Source organism: Ambystoma mexicanum, chromosome 3q (assembly GCF_040938575.1).
Source record: "Ambystoma mexicanum isolate Mex_15411 chromosome 3q, UKY_AmexF1_1, whole genome shotgun sequence".
NCBI classification, from domain to species: domain Eukaryota; kingdom Metazoa; phylum Chordata; class Amphibia; order Caudata; family Ambystomatidae; genus Ambystoma; species Ambystoma mexicanum.
In genome coordinates this window covers 677635856-677650869 of record NC_090926.1, presented here as the reverse complement: position 1 = coordinate 677650869, position 15014 = coordinate 677635856, and the positions used below count along the sequence as shown (strand labels likewise).

Genomic DNA, 15014 nt, shown 5'->3' with positions numbered 1-15014 from the left:
GAAATCAGCGAGGCAAAGAATGTTTCTACAGAGCTGAACAGTCGGTACCTGTCTGGGATCTGTGCCAATAAATCGGATGAAGCTTGAGATATGTAATTTGATGCCCGTCTGTTCCGTGATAGCTCTTCTCCCTTCCCTCCGGAGGACAGGACATAGAGGTGTGATTTTGCAGTAGGAGGATCCGCACCCTGGTGCATGTTCCCTGGCGTCCTTTTATTTTCATCAACGTGGCTTTCTGGAATCACCATTAGGGCCGAGTGCAGTGTGGCCATCGAGCAGCTGCCGCTCCATGCCTGGCGAAGGTGCAAGTAGGCCTGGTTCCCACATACCCAGTATGTGTCCATTAATGCGGCTGTTCCTTTTCTCATGTCTGGGATGGTGAGAGTCTTGTTGCAGCTTTTATTCGTCCCTATTACCACTTTTCCTTCTCCCTTAAAACATAGTTCGTTCTTGATCTCACTTTGTAGTTTGAAGGGTTTCTCCATTGCTGTTACCCATGTCAGTTTGGAAATGTGCTCCTTCCATACTGGTGTGCATGTTTCTTCTATCCATCGCATCCTGGCTGGTTGGACACCTCTCAGTGCTTCCGCTTTGCACAGTACTTCTTCATCTTTCCATTTGTTTTCAGAAAATAGTGTCCCTTGTATCGCAAAAAATGGTTCTTTGAGACATACCACTCCAGCTACTTTTGGATAGCACGTTTTTTCCGTCTGTATAATCTTGAAAGTGACGTCGTGTGCCTGGAAGGTGTTTTTTATTCGGCATAGCGTGAGATGAAGGAGACACTGGGCATCTACAATGGGCAATTCTCTGGGCAACAACACTTTAGGTGTGCCTGATGCATGGGGAATAAGCGAGCAGACATAACAGCTCTCATTTGTCGTTTGTTTGGCTGTGGCACTCATATCAGCATACCATTTATTTGCTTGGTGGGGGTGCCGGGGGTCTTCCATTTTGTCTAAGCCTAACCCATAGTACTCATCATACCCCCTCCTGCTTGTCTCTCTTTTCCGCCTACTATCCTTGCTTCTCCTACGTCTGATTTTGGTAAATGGGCCCCCCTTCCTCCTCCCCACCCCCCTTGTCAAACTTCTGGTATGTTTCCTTAGGTTCTGTCATAGTTATAACATTCCCATCTTCCTCAATAAACAACAAATCACTTTCTTCTAATGGGGTGGGGAGGGTAGTGGGGCTGCTATACATTTCAGGTGTGGACATTGTGTTGTTTTCCATCTCTGTTTGTATACCTCTTGAGTTTGACAGGGCGACAGTTGGTGGTTCAGTGTAGTAACCCCATACAAAGTGTGATCCATCCCATACTAAAAAATCACCTTCTTTTATATTTACACTTGTGGTTGTATTGCTCCCCAGAGCTCGGGTGATGTTACTCCCCCCTCCCCCCTCGGTCATCTCGATAGAGATGAACGCTATAAACCAATACGTCACCAGGCAAAATATTGATAGGAAGAATACAATAACACAAATTGACAATCCGCATTCGTATGAATATGTAAATCTATCTATCAACACTTCTCTAATCCTAACAAATCTATTAGTTGCAGGCTGCCCATTAGATGCCATGGTAATTCCTGTTTGAGATACAAAAGTGCATTAAGTACAGATATGTAAACATTTCCCGGACGTTATTAACTTTTTTTTTTTCTTTTTTCATAAAGCATGGACGTGGGTAGGGGAAGGGTTTGTTTCCACAGACAAGGGTATTTGCAATCAATACGTTTAGATCATTGTACAATATATATAAAATCTTCTTCAAAAGAAAGAAAAATTTCAAGAAATGAGAGAACAAAAAAAAACATTAAAATTGAGAGAAGAGAAAAAAAAAAAAAAAAAAAGGTTTTTCTTTTTCCGTACGAATGCCATGTGATCAGTTGCATTCATTGTCAATCGCTGCACATACACAAAATCACCTTCACTCATTCTCCATAACACCACTGTCTGCTGTTGCCTGTGCCTCGTCCTGCACCTCACCTTCCATGGCGCTATAGGCTCTGCGTACGTCTGTCAAATGCACCCAGTATCTTAGGCCCTTCACCTTTACTGCTGTGGGCGTGCAAAACACTACCTCATAAGGGCCATGGAAACGTGGCGCATTCCACCTTCGCACAAAACTTCTGACATATATAAAGTCACCTGGCATTAGCTGTAATTGTTTGTCAGGCAGTGGTACCCGTTCTGTTGTATTCCCCTCCTCTCTTGTAGAGGGGGGGGCGAGTTGCTTCGCTATAATGCGTGCTGCCCGTGTGAGTTTTTTCAAGTACTCTGTGAACTCCTCTCCCAATATCGCTGCGCTTCTGTGTGCATCAGAACGTTCACGGAGAGGCGAGTGCGCTGTGTGCATTCTCCTTCCCGTGACGATCTCATGCGGGGACAAATGGTGGTCTTTACTTGGCTGATTGCGCAATTCGAACAGGGCCAAAGGTAGGCAGTACATCCAGGTCTTTTTAAGGGAAAAACACAGTTTTGACAATCTGCTTTTTAACAGGCCGTTCATCTTTTCCACTACGCCATTACTTTGAGGATGATAAATCGAGCATAATTTGTGCTTTATACCCAATAACGTAGTCACTTCTTTGAACAGTTCATTGACAAAATGTGTGCCGTTGTCTGAGCGAATAACTTCGCAAATTCCCCAGCGCGGGAATACTTCCCGTACTAGGAACTTTGTGGCGCCCTTCGCATCAGGACGCGCACAAGGACCTGCTTCCACCCACCTCGAAAATGGACATACAACCACAATCATGTAGCGGGCCCCATTACATCTTTCTCCCATGTCTACATAATCGATGTGGAGCTCTCTAAATGGGCCATTTGGTTTTGGTATCGTACCTCTTAGTGTGCGCAATGTCATACCTGAGTTATAAATTTGACATGTCGTGCATTCCAATGTCAGCCTTGTGATGTGTTCCTGGAGGCAAGGTGCAAACCAATCTTCTTGTATCTCCGCCATTATGTGTTGTTTTGCGTTATGTACGGGGAAGTGTAGTTGTTGAAATGCTATTTCTAACAATGTGACTGGCATCACTGCTTTTCCTGAACTTTCTTGTCGCCACAATAAATCTGTCGGCGATTTGCTGCATCCCCTCTTATTCCACAGCAATTTCTCTTCTGCACTTGCTCCCTCTTGCAGCTCTATTATTTCTTGTGTAGGCATCATGTTGTATCCTGTGGGGACCTCTTGGCTTGCTGTGTGGTGTAACATGTACTCTCCTACCTCACCTTTCTGAAAATATGAAGCTTCTTTGGCGGCGGCGTCTGCTGCCGCGTTCCCCAAAGATATAAGATCTGTGTTTGTAGTGTGGGCTTGGCATTTTACGATGGCCACTGCCGTAGGTTCTTGCAGGGCCTCAATCAGTTCTTTCAATAATTCTGCATGCTGAACCGGTGTTCCATCTGCTCGTCGAAACCCTCTCCGCCCCCACCGTGCCAGCCCTCCGTGTACTGTTGTTGTCATGTATGCTGAGTCTGTATATATTGTCACTGCGCATCCCTTAGCTGCATGCAATGCTTCTATTAGTGCTATTAGTTCGGCTGCTTGGGCTGAATAGTGTGATGGGAGGCGGTGTTGCACTAGTGTTTCGTATTCACCTTCCTCTAATCGTACCACTGCCATACCCACATGTTTCTCTCCTGTCTCCATGTCTATTGAGGCTGACCCGTCCACGAAATACACCTCTCCTTCGTTGAGGGCATTCTCAAAAACCACCTGGTCCTGACCTTCGTCACCTGTGTATGTTGCACAGTTGTTGTTCTGCATGTCTTCTATGGTGCACGCCTCTGTGATGAATGTGGCTGGGTTCACTGTTTTGCATCTTACTATATGGATGTTTGCACTGGACAATATTATTTCATATGCTGTGGCGCGTTGTGTTGTCAATGTGCTCTTTGATCGCTCTAATATTGCAAAGAGTGAGTGTTCCACAAATAGTGTCACAGGACAGCCCATTACTATCGTGGCACTTTTTTCAATGGCGAACGCGGCTGCAGCTAGTGATTGCTCGCACGCGAAATGACCTTGCATTACTGCGTCTAGAGTGCCACTATAGTAAGCCAGTGGCTTGTGCCCTAACGATGTCTTTTGTGTCAGCACTGCTGTCATCAGTGTTCCTTTGCAGTGCGAAAATAGGAAGAATTTGCGGCCATAATCTGGATTTGCCAGTACTGGAGCGCTTGATATCAGCTCTTTCAGTGAGTTAAATGATGTGTTCATTTCTTCTGTCCACTCTATGTGTTTGTTTTCCTGCTGTGCTTCTTTGAGTGCCTGTAATAAGGGCCTTGTGTATGCTGCATAATCCAATATCCATGCTCGGCAGTAGTTGCACATACCCAGGAATTTCTGCATCTCTTTTACTGTTTTGGGCTCCCCAACTGCTCTAATCGCCTGTGCTCTGTCTGGTATAATCCGCTTGCCATCCTTTGATATCAGCTGTCCCAAATATAGGACCTCTGTCAGGCAGTATTGTAACTTGCCCTTGTCCACTTTGTACCCTTTATTGGCCAATAATATCAGGAGTGTTATTGAATCCTTTCTACACTCTTCCTCAGTTTGTGCACAAACCAATAAATCATCAACGTACTGAATCACCGTGCTTTCTACAGACAAGTTCCCCAGATCTTCATGTAGTATCCTGTTGAATATGCTTGGGCTCTCGCAATATCCTTGTGGTAGTCTGCAATGTTCGAACCTCCTCCCCCCTAGTGTAAACGCGGTTAAGTACCTGCTCTCTTCTGCTAAGGGAATCGAGAAAAATGCATTTTTCAAGTCAATGACCGTGAAGTGGGACGCTGTCTTTGGAATATTGCATAGTATTGTCGCCGGGTTCGGGACTAAAGGGAACTCCTTCTGAATCACATCATTGAGTGGGCGTAAATCTTGTATCATCCTCCATGAACCTCCCTTCGCCTTTTTAATCGGGTAAATGCATGTGTTACATGGGGAGTTTGAGGGCACTATTATTCCTTGCGCTAGCAGTGCATCTATTGTCTCTCTGATCCCTTCTTCTGCTTCGCGTGACAATGGATATTGTTTTACCCGGGGTAGAATTGCTCCCTGTTTCAGTTTTATTACCACAGGCTGAACCCCATGTAATAACCCCACATCATGGGGGCCATTTGTCCATATGTTAGTGGGTACTAACCTCATGTCGTCATCAAAAAATGCATGTGGTGCTCCTACTACTGCCATTAATTCAACTTGAGTTTTTCTGGCTGTAACTACAATGTCGCACGGCATTGCTAGTTCCATCACTATTTCGCCATCTCTCTCAGTGTCGGAAAATAGCTCCTCGTCCGATAGCTCCCGCAGTGGGATATTTGCATTTGTACACAGTACTGTCCGCCACTCGCATCCTTCCATGTCAATGCCAATCACACATATTCTGTTTGCTGACACGTGTACTGCGTGTAAATCCAACGATAGCACTGACCCGGGAGCTGTGTCGGGGCTCACTATGGGGCGGAAAAGGAATTCGGCTGGGATCCTCCAATCCATCCTTTTTAGTTCTGGTACTATAAGAGCCAATGTTCTCATGCCCTCAATAAACATCTCCTCGTTTCTTGGTAACCCTCTGATCTCCTGCATGATTGTGTGGCCATGTATTACTGCCATTATGCGGAGGGGACATATGCCAGGTGTTGAACATACGATACCACTTTCTGTGAATGATATTGTCATATTTAGTTTGCTTAAGAGATCCCTCCCCAGCAAATTAATGGGAGAGCGTTTGTAATACAGTAAGGGTGCTTTCACTGTTTTACCCCCCACTGTCACATCCAATGCCTCTGTGTAAGGAACTTCAATTACAGCCCCAGAGAACCCCTGCGTCTCTAAAGTTTTATTAGATAACGGGAACCGGCCCTCTTTAATACATGATTTTTCCGCTCCCGAATCCACCATGAATATGAATTGCTTGTCTCCTATCTGCGCTCCTATCAATGGTTCCTCTGATGCATTGTGGGTCGTAGATAGTACTGGACAAGCAAGTGCTCTCTGTGGGCTGTCCTATGCGGGGTGTCTCATTGCCCCCCCTTGATCAAAAATGTTCCCCGAAACTACTGACACGCCGCTATAAGGTGCTGGGGCAGGCGCTCCATTAGCTACTGTGGCGAAAGTGTTACCTGGCGTGTATTGTATATTGTCATTACTCTGTGGGTGGTTTTGTGTTCTGTACTGATGTCCGTGTAGTTGTGCGTTACTTCTTTGTCCTGCATTTTCTGGTTGCTGGTATTGTCCCATGGGGAGGCCGTATGGGCTTCCTGGGTGGGGGTGACCGTACTGCTCTGTCTCCTGAAACCCGTTGTTTTGTCTGCTTCTGCACTCCCTTGAGTAATGTCCCCATCTCCCACAATTCCAGCAGCTCCCCTGTGGACCTCTGGGACCCTGCCACCCATTTCCTCCCATTCCTCCATACCCTTGTCCTCCTCTTCGGCCCCTGTACCCACCTCTTCCCCCTCGTGGGGCCCACTCTTGCCACGCTAGACCTCCGTTCTGCTCTTGCTCGTTCCACTGTCGCTGGCCTTGTCCGGCCCAATTAGCTGCTATTCTCCCTTGTATTGCTATCTGCCCCTCCTCCCCTTCGTCTCCCTCCCTCATGAGTGGGAGCCCTGCTACTGCTGCTGCAACCTTCACCAGTTTTGATTGTACCAACTTTGCCTCGTCTGCCAACCTTTTCTGTGCTACTTCCCTCTCTCTCTCTTTTATCCTTTTGCAATGGTGCACTATTATACTTTGGATCTCTGGCCACCCCTTTGCTTCAATGCCCGCTATTTTATCGAGTGCCTTCTGCACCTCTTTTGGGAGCCCTCTCTTAATGATAAAATAAAATAGAGATGTGGATTGGTGCCAGGGTGTGCCCGTTTCCGCTCTCCACATCTCCTGCACCCGGAGAATGTAATCCATAGCATCCTCCCCGTCATTCATTGTACACTGCATTACTGACTGTAAATCTGGAGTATCTGGGAACGTCTCCCGCAGCGCATCCCAAACCCGTGCCCGCACTGTATTAAAAGACGCTCCATCATGACGGTCACAATCTAATGTCACTGCCGGGAAACCAGCCTTAACCCATACCCTGTCTGCTTGATCTCCTACTGCTGATACTAGTAGGCTTTTCACATCGCCTACTGCCAGCGGTATGCCGGCAGTATGTTTCTCGAATGCATATATCCACTTGCTCGCCCCTCCGGACAACGGGGGCAATAACTTCATCAAATTAGCTTTATCCATCTGGGCCCAGGGTATATAGTTTGGTCTTCCTCCCCCTCTGTGTATTAGTGGAAGTTGTAATTTTCCTTTTAACGTTGCGCCCTCACCCACTTTGGTCGTCGCTGACCCCAATGACGCCATCCTCCCCACTCTATTCCTTAGTCGTCCCATCCACTCGTCATCTATTGTTCCTAGCGAGCATGCACCGTCCAGCTCCTCGCTTTCCCCTCCTACTGCCATGCTCAACCTATCACTCTCACCTATTTCGCCTCGGACATCACATAGCAGGTCCTCTCTGATCCCTGTCTGCCGTGATACATCACCGATGCTCCCCTCTGGTGTTTCCACCTGTATTATTCTTGTCGGTTCTTCCTCAATTCTGAACAATATTTCACCCTTTTTCCATCCTTCCTCAATTTGTCTACTTTCACTTGATGTTCTGGATACACGTCCTGATCGAGTGGGAGTGCCTGCTGTACGCTCACATATGTCTTTTATTCTTGAGAGTTCATCCTTTGCTATCGAGAGCCTCGATTCTAAATCGCTCGTTAGCTTTTCTATGTCCCCTCTTTGCGTGCTTGTCTGGGCACGCTCTCTAGTGCTTTCGTATGGTGGGGGGGCTGTTGGTCTTAGGGGTGTAGTAGTTGTAGGGGGAGGCACATAAGTAGGATCACTATATCCTGCTGCGGGGGCCGGTTTATGTAATATCGGGTACAAACTAATCACCTCTACAGGTTGTTCTGTATTTAGTTGTTCCTTCTCCTCTCTTGGAATCATCAATGGGTTATCTGTGGTGGAAGGTAGATCAATATTTGGTGCCGGAGCTTTGGGTGGGGGTATTTCCTCAAATAGTCTCCAGAGATCTAATATCTCCTTCCTGTTTTGCCACTGTTTGCCCTTATACTTGAGGTGAATGCACGTTCGTACCATGTCTAGAACGCTTTTTTCAAAAGACCCCCCCTCAGGCCAAATCTGGGGCAATCCTTCCCCTTTTAATTCTGTTACCCATTGATCGTGGTATTTCTTGATTCGTTCAGCGTATCCCGGTAAGCTCGTACAAATATGTGACAAGGGAGTTTCTGCCCCCATATTCTAAATCACTAGCAACGACCGTATCCACCTCCTTTACTTTTAGTTAGGTGTAGATATGTGTATGTATACCTTTATGGCACAGACAAGAGCGGACGTCTCAAAGATATCACCCAATTTTATTCACTGCGCAAATCCTTTCTCACTCACCATAACTCATCTCCTTCCCATTCCCATACACTCTCATGTGATTTCACTTGCAACTAATCAACTACTAGTTATGGCCAACACTCTCTGGCACCACCTCGCGGTCAACCGTTCGTCTCCAATACTCACACGGTGCGCGCACCCCTCACAGTACTTTCCCACTCACACCTCGTCTTTTTCCTCCCTTTCCTCCCTGGCCAGCTGTCCCTGTTTTTCTGCTAAGGTTACTGTGTTCACGTCTGTACGTGCCACTACTTAATCCCCACTCCTACAAATGTGCTCCCTACTTTATAGTTCTTCTACAAGTATATTTATCTTACACCCTTTTCACTTTCACCCCTTACCCCGTGGAACGGAAACGAAAGAAATAGAAAGAGTAGCAATCACTAAAAGTATCCTAAGTGTCTCCCTTTGCCAGACACCAATAACTTATTTTTTACTTCTTCATATATTCCCAGTACTAGTTTAGATAGCACTATGCGGCGCCGCCTTCCACCCCCTTTCGGAGCTAGGTTCCCGTCACTTCTACTTCTTCACTTACTTCTTACTCCTAATGGCCATATGCAAAGAAAAGATAAAGAAAGTTTTAAGACCTGTCTTTAGTAGACACCCGTGATTCCCTCCTCTATCTGCCCACGTTCTCCTGTTCACAAGTTCCCCTCCCCTTCCCTTTATGATCGCTCGCACTCGGTACTCACGTGCCCGTCTTGAACCGATAGTCTCCGAAACTGGGTCCGTCCAGGCGGTGTTGCCTTTCTGCTCAACAGTCAGCCCCGGCTCCGGCGAGCGGTACTCAAAGGGGATTTTGCAACCGGGATCCCGTACCCCTTCTAGTTTGAGTGCGCACTTCTAAGCGTACCGGTCGCCGTTGGCGGGTAGCTTCCCGGAGCCGGCTCACCGTGCGTTTCCCTTTTTGACCGGAGATTCTCGTGCCAAAAGGGGGTCGTTAAAAGGAGTTCATGAAAAATAATTTGGAAATATCACGCTATCGGGGTCACCACTGAAGGGAAGCGCCCCCAAGTTAGCACGATCCTCCCCGCAATGGGAGACAATAATGGACACTCCCGTAATGGGAATAAGGCCAAGACAGAGTGCGGGTGAGCGTAAGTGGGAGTTTATCAAAAGAATATGGCATGCAAAGAACTCTGCAACCTCCGAGAGCGCTCTGTCTGACAATAGCAAAGACAGGCGTATTTCTAATACAAAAAACGTCATCAGTACCTACACACTATAGGGGGCACAAGTTAATTGGGATTGGGTGGCGTCGACTAACTATAGGTGTTGCTGCAGCTTGGTTGGTCCGGGTGGGAGGACGTCACTGGTCAGCCTCGTGGGTAGGGTTGGGCCTGGCAGGCCGGCTGGAGGTCATCCGGGCGGTGTTGGTTCGCTGGGGCAGCCTGTGACAAAGATGAATACCTTCCCTGACTTGGGTGCCCTAGATCATGCACATTGCAGTTACTTAAAAACCCCGTATCTAACTGCTACAGTAAATCTTTCAATCAGAGAAATACAACACAGGAGGAATGCACCTTGTGAGGGGTCTGGTGGTCATCTATTGGATTTACCGGTGTTCTGACGTCTGGTATTTCAGGTCGAGGGGCTGGGCTCTGGGGCCTGGGCCGAATGATACATGTCTGTCTGCTGCGTTAGAAGTTATTATATAAATGGGTCTCTGTGTCTTGTCCCGGCGTTGGGGGTCGTCTTTGCACGGGGTCATGATTCTTGGGGTGGTCTGGGGGGGGTTATGGGATTTACGAGAGGGTGCTGGTAGATCTGTGGATTCAGACGGGGGTTTATTACCGTGCTGTAAATAACACAGGTGGCGGGCTGTGGCCTTGGGTGCGGTACTGGGGCCTCTGATTCTCTGAAGCGGCTCCAGCTTGGTTGGGGGAGGAGAGGGAGCGCGGCACATGCCTTAGCTTCTTCATCTGGCAGGCTTCGTAGGGTGGGAGGGAGAATGGCCTTGCATATATTCACAAAGGTTTTTTCCTCGTACGTTGCTGACTTTTGAATGCAGAACTTTTATAATGTTTTGCCTTATTTTGATACTTCTTCAAACACACATTTATATTTCAATTTTGTTACACATTTCTTCAATACATTCGGTCCGAGTACCTTTTCATTACATGGTATTATATCTACTACAGTGTTTAAGTATTTATATACATTCGACGGTACATGAGGTAGAACTATGTTATGGACCACAGAGATTGACGGTTGCCACTATGGGTGACTTTAAGACGACATATAGGGGTTCATGTGTATACATATGACTTAAAGACACTCCCTCTGTGATCTAGCAGCATTAGTACAGTCACAATGTGAAGTCATATAAACATTTCACTTTTATGGCTAATTCATAGTTTGCAGATTCTGTTTAAGAAGAGCAGTTCACTAATATCACCACTTGAATTCATTTCTGCGTCGCCCTGGCCTCGCGGACCAGGTCACACGGGATGCAGTATTACATTGTGAACGACGAAGTGTTACAGTGTTAGCATCTCGGGTTAGCTCATACCCGGCTTTCTCATGGGAACGCGCTCGCAGTGGATCTACCATGGTGCTGCGGCGGCAGGGATGCTTGGAAAGCCCTCCAAAGGTGGGGGCCGCGCTACAGTGTGCTGAACTCACGCCATCTTTGCTAGACAGGATGGCTTCTAGGCCTAACTGAATTTTTGTATATGTAGGGAACAGATACGTGTGGGCAATGTCGTCGGCGGGTGAACCCTCCTCCACCTGGGCCCGGGTGGCATGAGGGGACGCCCACCGAGTCATGGTCCTCACCTGGGGAGAAGGCTGCAGGTGAGGAGGGCCTCGCGGCCAGTCCTCCCCTACAGTCAGTTAGCTCACGCAATGGTATATTTGGATCAATGCACAACATCCATGCATATCCATCCCTATCATCACTATTATCTTTGCAGACACTTGCACCCCTCCTAAATCTGAGGACAGTATTGTGCCTGCAATCATCTCAGGGGCAGCTACAGGGTGGAACCCAAAATCAGAGGGTACTCTCCACTCCTTCTGAGCTCAGGCACTGTTCTGGCCAATGCTCTAATCCCGTACACAAACATGTCAGGATTTACGTGTACTCCCTTCACCTTTAGGTCATTGGCCATAATGTGTATCAACAGCATTGCTCTGAGGGAGCACATGCTTGGGGTCGAGCAGACAATTCCCTGGTCTGGAAAGGATATGGTCATGTTTAACTTGCTCAGTAAATCTTGTCCCAGTAAATTAACAGGTGACTTTCATAATATAGTAGGGGTGCCCGCACTGATTTCCCCCCTATCTTGACTTTCACATCTTGTGTAAACAGCACTGAAACCACAGCCCCAGAGAACCCTTGCATATCAAGAGTTTCACCAGTTAACGGAAAATCACCTTCACGTATGCATGACTTCTCCACCCCCGAGTCCACCATAAAGATGTACTGTTTGTTCCCTATCTCTGTCCCCACCAGTGGTTCCTCTTCTGGATGCAAGGTAGTGGATAGGACTGGGCACACAAGTGCCCTTTGTGGGCTGTCCTAGTCGGGGTGAGTGTCTGTTCCCGGGCAAGAGAAAATATTTTCACTAAGCACACACGCCCCTTGGTAGGGGGCTGGCGCACCGTTCGGGGTGGTGGCGAAAGGGTTGTTGTGCCATTGGTTCAGCTGGTTGGAGCGGCTTTGCTGTGCTTGCATGGTATGGGTGGGTGGCGGAGCGTGTTGTAACGAGGTGGTGGAGGGATTGCTGTGGATATTGTGGGGGTTGCTCGTAAGCCTCTTGTGGAAGTCCGTGTGGGCTCCCTGGATGAGGGTGCCCATGCTAGGGTAGGTTGTAGTAAGGTTGGTTGTATTGATAGTTTCCTCCCTGCCTCCTGCTGCACTCCCATGAGAAGAGGCCCCACCTCCCGCACGACCAGCATTGCCCAGGGTTCCCTCCTCTTGGCCCTTGTGCCCCAATTCCCTGTCCACTCTGCCCCCGGAACCCACCTTGTCCTCTTGTTGCAGGCCTTCCTTTCCACTGGGGTCCCATGCATTGTGCTCCCCTCCCCACTGCTCCTGCCCGTTGTCTGTCCATACGGCGGCCATCCTTGCCTGTGTGGCGCCAAGACACCCCCCTCCTCTCTCAGCTGTTCTGAGGGCAGTGCTGCGGTTACTGCCACAACCTTCACCAGCTTTGTCTGCACTGGCTTTGCTTCTTCAGCTAATCTCCTCTGAATTGTTTCTTTTTCCCTTTCTTTGCTCCTCCTACAGTGGTGTACATAATGATCTGAATCTCGGGCTAGCCCTTGGCTTCTATCCCTGCTGTCTTGTCAAGGGCTTTCTGTACTTCCTTTGGGAGTCCTCGCTTAATGATGAAATAAAATAGGGAGGTAGACTGGTCCCACGTGGTGCCCGTCTTCGAGCGCCACATCTCCTGTACTTGGAGAATGAGCTGCATCCCCCATAGTGCATTGCATTATGGAATGTAGGTCGGGGGTGTCGGGTAAGGTCCTCCGCAGTGCATCCCACACCTGTGCTCTGATATTATTAAATGACGTGAGTGTCATTACTTATGGTCACACCCGGGACTCCTACTTGCACTTACACCGAGTCTGCTTGATCACCCACTGCTGATACCAAAAGGCTTTTAATATCTCCTATGGCGAGGGGCACCCGTGCAGTGTTTTTCTCAAAGGCATAGATCCATTTTCCCGCACCGGCCGTTAGAGGGGGAGGGACTTGAGGAGTTTTTTTTTTTGTCCCTCTGTGCCCAAGGGACATAGTGGGGCTGCCCCGCCCTTTTAAGGATAAAAGGCATCTGTAATTTTGATTTTATCTTCCTACCTTTCACCCCTGTTCCTTTCTTTTTTTGGTAAAGCCATTCTTCCCATTCTATTTCGGAGCCTCCCCTCCCATCTCTCTCCCACTCTAGGCGTGGTCCACTGTACCTGCTGTATCCCTCCCACGGCACCTTCTTTTGATTCGTCAAAATCACTCCAATACTCCTCGTCCCTCACCGAGGCCACAGTGTCATACCCCAAGCTATCAGTTTCCCCTTCCCATTCTACTCGCACAGCCTGTATGGGCACACTGTCAATCCTAAAAAGAAAGTCTCCTGATTTCCATTCATCTTCTGGCAGGGGAGGGGTCCCTCTTGGAGGTTGTGGCCCGTCCCCTGATCCTTGTGCTGCTTCACAGACAGCTCGTAATCAAGCCAATTCTGTACGGGTGGAGGTTAATGTCACCTCAAGATCTTGGGTACTTACTCCAGTGTGGGTGGGGGGTGGTGGTCGATGGGTCGTAAAGTGGCGGTGGGGTGGAATTGGTGTAGTTGGCGCACTTTCCCCTGATGCATACGTTGGATTTGTGTACCCCTCTGACGGCCTTGTAAGCAATGGATAGATTTTCTTGGGTTGTTCCTCCCCCTTTTCCTTTTCTTCCTCAAACCCCCCTCGTTACTGCTGGCGCTTCTAACCCTTTCTCCCTCTTATTTGTGAAGGCTTATAAATGTGGTGCCATTTGACAAATCTGCACAAAGGTTTGCAAAAGATTATAGATCTAGATATAAATATTTTCATACAGTCTGAATAGATTTTGTCAAGTGGGGGCTAGGTTATTATACTATTGCATGTGCATACATTTGACATTTTTGGAAGAAAAAAAACATTGGTGGATTTCGAGCAAACTTGTGTAAGGAGCATTGGGAAGGACCTGAAAGCATGGTTTTGCAAATGTGCCTGTGTTTTATTTTTTGACAAGCTTCATAATGTAGGTACAAAAAATTGTGATATACCTTTGGTGACTGAGGTGTAGCCTGTGGCCATGGGCAGTGGCCAGATTGTCCGGGTCATGTAATAAGGTCAATCTGGCTACTGGCAATGACCACGAGGAACAACACATGGGGTTAAAGTGGCCATGTCCTCCTGGGACTGGCTTTGTGGTAAAGTTATTCAAAATTGGGATAGGTTTGAAAGGGAAGAAAAACGTGCTTGTGGTAATTGGTCATGGGGTTCTCTTTTCGCCTTCTGCAGGCTGCCATGGAAAGCGAAGAGGGGCTCTGTATGGAACCCTGCCTTCCTTTTCCATGGCGGCCATATTGGAAAAGGATTTTCTTTTCTACACCAGGACGCCACAGGTGTCCCGGTGTAGGAAGAAAAATCCTTTTTTTGCACCCAGGGTTCCCACTTTTGGCACCTAGTGGGCTAATGGCCTTCATCCCCACCTTACAGGGGCTGGAATGGGGGATAATGGTCCGGAGACCTCGTTATCCACCCTCGCTTCGCTTGGGCTGATAACTTGGGCTGCTGGGCCAGTATCCACTGTTCCAGTCCCTGGAATGGGGGATGAACACCACAGTATTACCATTAGCCTAACACAAAATGGAAATGTTGGAAAATCTTATTGAGTCTATGTAGTTTACTGTGAAATGTAAAGTAGATGGAGTCTAACTTTTTTTTTTGTTTTATTTTTTAACTGTGAAAGGTGGTTCCTAAAGGAACATTTCTTTTGTTGTTTTCGGATGCATTTTTTTTTTTGGCAGGAGAGCTTAGAACGAAAGGTGGGGAGGGAAAGGAGGGAAGAGGCACC

The 15014-nt window shown here is 47.8% G+C and overlaps 1 protein-coding gene across 1 annotated transcript in view; it reads left to right on the top strand.

Annotated features, from left to right (window-relative positions):
- CFAP52 (cilia and flagella associated protein 52) overlaps nt 1-15014 on the top strand; it is a 374850-nt gene that overhangs the window by 165690 nt on the left and 194146 nt on the right. The gene's annotated exons all lie outside the window — the stretch shown is intronic.